This window comes from Macadamia integrifolia, unplaced genomic scaffold (assembly GCF_013358625.1).
Source record: "Macadamia integrifolia cultivar HAES 741 unplaced genomic scaffold, SCU_Mint_v3 scaffold215, whole genome shotgun sequence".
NCBI lineage: Eukaryota > Viridiplantae > Streptophyta > Magnoliopsida > Proteales > Proteaceae > Macadamia > Macadamia integrifolia.
The window spans coordinates 414,839-421,838 of record NW_024868541.1 but is presented as its reverse complement, the minus strand read 5'-3'; the positions used below and the strand labels follow the sequence as shown (position 1 = coordinate 421,838).

General features: G+C 37.3%; 1 long non-coding RNA gene across 3 annotated transcripts; it reads right to left on the bottom strand.

The window, feature by feature from the left end:
• Window positions 1-4,447: 4,447 nt before the first annotated feature.
• Window positions 4,448-6,422, bottom strand: LOC122065897. Of its 3 annotated transcripts, none has more exons than XR_006136146.1 (3): window positions 5,114-6,422; window positions 4,868-4,964; window positions 4,448-4,755 (listed from the first exon to the last, which is right to left on the bottom strand). It is a non-coding gene; the product is annotated as an uncharacterized LOC122065897 (long non-coding RNA). The 3 variants fall into 3 exon arrangements; XR_006136147.1 differs by having other exon boundaries at window positions 4,868-5,900; window positions 6,014-6,422; XR_006136145.1 differs by having other exon boundaries at window positions 4,868-6,422.
• Window positions 6,423-7,000: the final 578 nt, after the last annotated feature.

Genomic DNA, 7,000 nt, shown 5'->3' with positions numbered 1-7,000 from the left:
AATATTGCATCAAACCATCTTAAGGAGAGTTGGAAATATACCTACAAGGCTATTCAAGGTGAATGACCCTCTCTTCTCTAAAGTTCTGTGATGAAAGATGGATCTACCAGGAAAATATTTAGAGGTGAGGATTTATACTTATAGAGAATTCTTTTCACACAGTAATCTCCAACCCAATTTCAAAAGTAAAGCCTTATTTTGGGTTTCAGAGTTCCTGATACCCAACCCGCTGAACCCAGCCCCCCCCCCCAAAAACAAGATTTAGGGGAGCAAACTTTATGCTGACCTTGATAAGATGCACATTTTTATTTTGATGTTAGTCACCATTCTAGAATCTTAGGTAGATGGAATCCAATTTCTTGCAAGTACTCTTTGGAAATGTAAAGCATGACATAAGATGAGATGGGATGGATGAAAAGGTAGATTGAACAATGATAGCTTTCCAAGAAAAAATAGAAGATTAGCTTTCCAAATGAATAGCTTCTCGTCCACCCTGTGGATAATGTGGTTGAACTTGTTACATTGATCAAGATAGTTGGAATCTTTATTCATTTCCTTGATACCAATGAAATCACATATAGAGGATCTATAATGCATATTCACATTAGAATTGGAGGCAAATCCACTCTTGTTCAGATTAATAGTAGGGCCTGAGAGATCTGAGAAAATGTCAAGAATGCATTTAATGGTGGAAATGTCCTCATAATTGGCTCGACAAAGAACATGTATAAGATTTCAGGGGCATTACCTGCAACCTCAATACCTTTAAAAAGATTAATATCTTTGTGAGGTAATGAAAAATTTTATGTGCAATAATGATATTATCAGGGATTTACCTCCCAAGGATGAAAGCAGATTGAAAGGGGGAGATGATTCTATGATGGACAGATTTGAGTCTCCATGTTAATATTTTTTATTTGATTTTGTAAGAAACATTGCAGAGATTTAAAGGCCTGAAATCATTAACAAAAGTAGAGTTTTCTTTCTTGGGTATGAGACAGATAAGGGTGTGGTTAGTCCCAAATGATAGAGAAATGCTCCTGAAGAAAGAGGTGATAAAATTGCAAATATCAAGGTTAACTAAGTCCCATAATTTTTTAAAGAAAATGGCCTGAAACTCATCAGGCCCCGGGCCTTGTAAGCACCAGTGGAAAATACTGATCTTCTGATTTCATCGAAGGTAGGGATGCTACACAGAGGGATCAAAAGTGGGTGGGAAAAGGCATTCAATAAAGGAAGGGTCAAGGGGATTGGAAGTGGCGAATAGGTTTGATAGGAATGATGCAAATTGAGATGCCATTTCAATAGGTTTAGTAATGGTGGTACCATCTCTGGTCATAGAGTTGATTCCCCTTTTCCTTTGGTTGGACTTGGCGATGGCATGGTAAAATCAGATGTTCCGATTACCTTCAGAGATATAAAGGTGCCTAGATTTCTGACACCAGAATTCTCCCCATCCTTGAGAATCCAACTAATCTTGTTATTCAGCAAGGTTAATCAGGGAGTTTGTGGTTGGGAGGGGGGGGGGGGGGGGGGGGAGGCAGGTTTTCAAGTTCAAGATGGGGATTGAAGAGAGAATCTTTAAGGCAACTGATATGGCCAAAGTGGTGTAATTCCAACTAGATAAAATTCTACTGAAATTAGCTAAGTTATTAATGATGTAATGAACAAGTACCATTCACACAACAAATTGTCCAGGAAGATAATTGACATGAGCCATCAAAAATCTCCCACACCTATTTCCTTCTTCCCACTCTCTTCTCTGTAAATTGTGAAGCACATCAATTGAAGCAGAGGAGAAACTACAAAATGTTGCCTGGATGACTCAACATCTTCAACACTATAATTTGTTGTCAATTCTAAGTTTTACTGAGGTACCAATTCTAGTAACTTGTTGAGTATAATATATTCCGCACAGCCATACGGGGTTCTTTACATAGAAAGGCCTTTACGGCCTTCAGAAGCTTATTCCTTTACCAAAAATGCAAACTGCTTTAAAAGAGTTCCAATACCATTTTCAATGTTAAATTTGAACATCTGATGAGCGGAGCATCTTCCAGACCTCTAACTCAAGGTTTGGCCGGTTCTATGTCACATGATGTTGCATCTAACATGGCCTTCAGAGTTCCCTCAATCAGCGCAAATTGCACTTTCTTTGACAAACCCTTTGCTAGTCTAAGTCATAAGCTGTAGCAGTACGACTACAATTGAGTACACATCAATCTTTAAGAGCTGATATTCTCATACGGGACTGATGCACCCGAGGAAAAATCCTGTGGTGGATTTCATTTGTGTGGATCAGACCATACGAGAATGGTTCTCGTACAAGAACCTGATCCACCTTCTTAGTCTTTGGCATTAGCACTCCAATTGGGAAAAACTCAGGTCTGTGAAGGCAATGTTGAGTTCAGATTCCCTGCACCTATGTTCAGATGAACACACACTTTAGGTGCATATATTTGTCCCATTTATTGCCCCATTTAACATGTGAAGAGGGGTGTTTGTGGAAACAAAGGGGACAGGTGTTGGCACTTGAAGTGTATGTTCAGCTAAACTTACATGTAGAGGATCTGAACTCAGCAAGTGGTTCCCTTATGTTTGGTTGCCAAGAAAAGAAAATAGCATAATAAATCATAATTATACAATGAAATCTTTATGTGTCTATCTCTCTCCTCAAATTTAATTTTTTTTTTTTTCTTTTTTATTATTTTCTTTGCTTCCATAGCCTTAGGCTGTGTTTGGTAGCCAAGAGAAGATAAGAGAAGAAAAAAAGTACAAAAATTATACTATTTTCTTGGTTTAAGATATTCTCCTTATGTTTGGTATGCCCTAAACCAAGAGAAGATTCTCTTTTTGAATTTCAAATTTCACTTTGGGAATGGTAAAGTTTTCTTATACTGCCAAAAAAAAAAAAAAAACTTTGCCTAAAACACAAGAAAATAGAAAAACTTTTCTTTTCTTTAATTGGTGCCCAAATAGGCCTAATTTTTTTAATTTCTCATTCATTTCTATTCTTTCCTTCTCTTCTCCTGTCTACCAAACACATCCTTAGAGTCATGTGTGCACCAAAGTGTGTCTGCGTAGGGTGCAAGAAAGCTTCCAATCCCAAAATCAAGAAGTTTGCTGACAAAGTTTAAATCTAGAACGATGTAGGATGGTTTGATTGAGATCCCCGTCAAATAGGCTGTGAGTTTCACTGGGTTGAGCAGATCTTGGTAAACGCATTCGAATTCGGGTTCTTCATGAAAGAGAAGTGTTATCCTGACATGTGAGGCGAGATTCAAGGCTGCCATTAAGGAGGAATTCAATGACCAAGTGAAAAAGCTTCAGGACAGGCTTCAACGAGTGAGAAGGTTTGGATGGCTTAATTTTCTAAAGGCATCAACCTGAAACAGCCAAAGGTTTGGTACATGTTCTCCTATATTAACCTATATACCTAGTGGTTAAGATCATTCTAAAGTAAAATAAACCTAGATACCTATATAATGGTAATAATTTTAATTAGTACCAAGTTGTCCACGAAATTGAAAGAATTGCTCTTTTGAGTTTGACCGAAACCCATGTTATCAGTGAGGGCAAGCGGCCTGAGGTTGCAAGTCAATGTAACAGGTAATATATTGTTTTTGAGATTATACTTATCAGGTATGAGGCCTTGGGGTGAGTCCTTACATCAATGTAAGCACTGGAAAGGTCAAGAGAAAAGTTGGGGTGCTAATCAGTTTCAGCTGAAAAAATTATATATATTCAGAGCCACTAAATGGAAAAATCTAGAGGCAGGGAAACCATCTATCACTTCAATATGTAGGTATATTGATATTTTGAATCTATCTGTTTACTTCAATGTTTTAGTCAATTAAGCTACAAAGCTCTGCAATGGCTTTCTAAATCTGGCTTGTCCTCCTGAAGTGCTGAATAGAAAGTTTTCAACATCTTAAAGACTTAGACCCATTAGGAAGAATAGAAGAAATGATCTATTATAGAAGGCAATTAGATTAAGAAAATACACCAATTGTACAAATTTAAACAAAAAGGAAGTAGATAATAGCCAGGAGGTCTCGAACTGGTTAGGATGGGCTTTTGCGGCACCACAGCTCACAAACTGCAGTAGGCAGTTGTTGTTTTCGAGTAAGGTTCTTTCAAGCAATTCTTAACCTTGTTTTGCAAAAATAATAGTAGAAGTTATTTCTAGCTAGCTATATTGTCCAAAATACCAGAAATAGTCCATAGAAGATGAATGCATACCAGAAAACTTGGACGATTAGAGGAACAACCTGCAGAGATATAATTTACCACCCAAGATGGTTGCTCAGTTGGCAAAGACCAACACCTAAAAATTAAGAGGCCATGAGTCCAACTCTCCTTGGGGCCTAACTATCGAAAAAAAAGAAGATATACTTTACCATATATTTCTAAGAATTTCACAAGGGTGTCATATGAGACCGTAAACTGTTTAAAAATATGAATTGATTCAACTGAAATACAAGAACCATACAGTGGTGCAGTCTAAAGAAGAGGTTCTGTTACAATTTCTCAACTCCTCTCAGAAACAATAAGATCTAGGAAATTCATCAATGGAGAGAAGATAATAATGAACCGGTCTCACCGCTAATCACAACAGATGTGTCTGAGATCAAACTCGAGGTTTATAACTTGGTAAGGAAGTCTGCAATCACGAGCAAAATCCCAACTATGTATATATTTAGAACACCACTCTGTAGTGGGCAGTAAAGGGGTCTGAAGGCTGATTTGGCTCCTCTGAAGATGATAGGATCCAATAAATTATACCAGCATAGAAGAAACTAATGAACCAGGCATTGTCATTGTACATGACAACAAATTTGTCTACGATTGAAGTTTAGATTCTGACCTTGTGAAGGAAACCTAGGATAACGGGCAGCAATGACTTCCATGGGATCTGACTTGTATCCGAGAGATTCATGGAACAAGGGCAGGGATAATTTCCTCTGCTTCTTCCAAACACCAGTATATATATCACAGAACATCAATCCAAAGGTATCCCATTAATTAAGTAACAAATAGCATAGTGAAATAAAAAGATTTGATTTTACAAAAGGCAGGAAGTGCAAGCAATGAGTAGTAGCATAAAGGATACCTGTCTATTAAAGCCAAGACATTCAGATAATCACCACTGCAATCTATCTGAAGGTTGAAGATTCCTCCTTGAAAATAAAGTCGGACTGGATAGAATTGTGCATCTAATGTTCGACATTTTAATATCACATAATGTTCAGTTAAACTTCTTTTATTTTAATCCTGCCGATATCTTCTCCACACCAAACCCAAGAAATTACGGAATTACGGTGCCCTTCTTCCTCTATCTGTTGCCATCATTGAAGAAAATAATGAGGGAAACAAAGGGTAGAGACTAGAGAATAACATAATAAAGAAAGAAATGAGAGGAAAGTGAGTGAAACTTGGAGTTAGTCAATTTGGGGTTCGGAATCATAGTCGCTAAATTGCTGAGGTTGATATTGGCGAAATGTTCGACATTTGGCTTCTTCTGTTCTATCTTCCCTAGTCAAATGTCGTCTATGTCGCTTCATGTACTGACTTTTTGTCTATCCTTTATCTCTCTGCCTTGATCCTAATGTTCTACTACATAAATTATAGAGGCTCCGGAGAGAAAACCCAGAGAGATAGAGAGTTACTCTTTAGTCTTTATCTTTCTCTCTCCGCGACTCTGCCCTTATCCTCACCAGATTCATCCACAGTGAAAGAAATTTGTCCAGGTGGGCATGTGCTGAGGAAACCATAAACAAGCCATGTACTCATTAGCTTCAGCCATAGTGAAAACAATTTGTCCAAAATCCACACGTTCCCAAAGTGATAATCATTGCCATAAGAGGAAGTAAACTGAGAACTCCATCGCCACCATCACTCTAACCAAAACCAAACAGAGAAAGCTGATGAATTGCAAACAAATATTCATAAAAATTCAAACAAAACTGAGCTCAGGGACTTGGGCCATTATGATTTAACTTTAGATTGTTACCATCACAGTGACCTTATGTGATTTGGTCAACAGGTACTGTTGGGGATTCTTTACCATATTAAACATATGAATAACCCTATAGTGTTTAGAATACAAGAATCATCAACCAATCATAAAAGATTAATCATAGATGTAGTCCCTAAACCAAGAACAATAAAGTATCCCATCTTAAAATACATAACCATATAGATTTACCATATCTATAATAATCAATGGGACAACCATGACATGAACCATAAATGGGAATAAAGAAGTACATGTGTCCCATGAATATAGATCATGAACATCTGTCCCATGTGGTTAAACATTACTCCCATGAAGATAACAATGACGAACTACGCAAGTGGAATCCTTCTACTGAGATCTTCTGCAGCCTCTTACTCTAGGGTTTCCTTTCTTTCTGTGCACTTGCTCTTGTGAGAAAGCCGTGCTCCCAAAACCAATAAGGCATTAAGTAAAGTAATGGCTGCAGGGACCGTCAATATTCTATTTATAATAGAATCCCTAAAACCCTATTCCACTCTCACAATGGAAAGAGCTAGGAGTTTCCTAATCAGAGTGGGTCTATAATTGTTTGGGCCTAATGGATCAATCGGTATCAGTTAAGCCCACATAAAAATCCTAACAATCTCCCACTTGGGCTACACTGATACTGATGTCTTTCCATTGACTCCTGGCCAAATAATCCCAAGACTGAACATCACTCAAACAAACTTTGATTTAATCAATAATCTCTACTGTTGAACAATAGTAGAAAATACACCTCAATATACGGCATATAACTATCTAATGTTACAGACAATAGAAAATTATCAATCCAAATCGCCTGGAAACATATATATATATATATATATATAAGGAGTTGATATCATACCTGTGATCACATGAAATATACATTTCCTTATAGGTCCTTTCTTGATCTAAAGATCAGCCTACCTTGAAAACCTCACAGGTAGAAAACTTTGATATTAATCAACACTTGGCAAA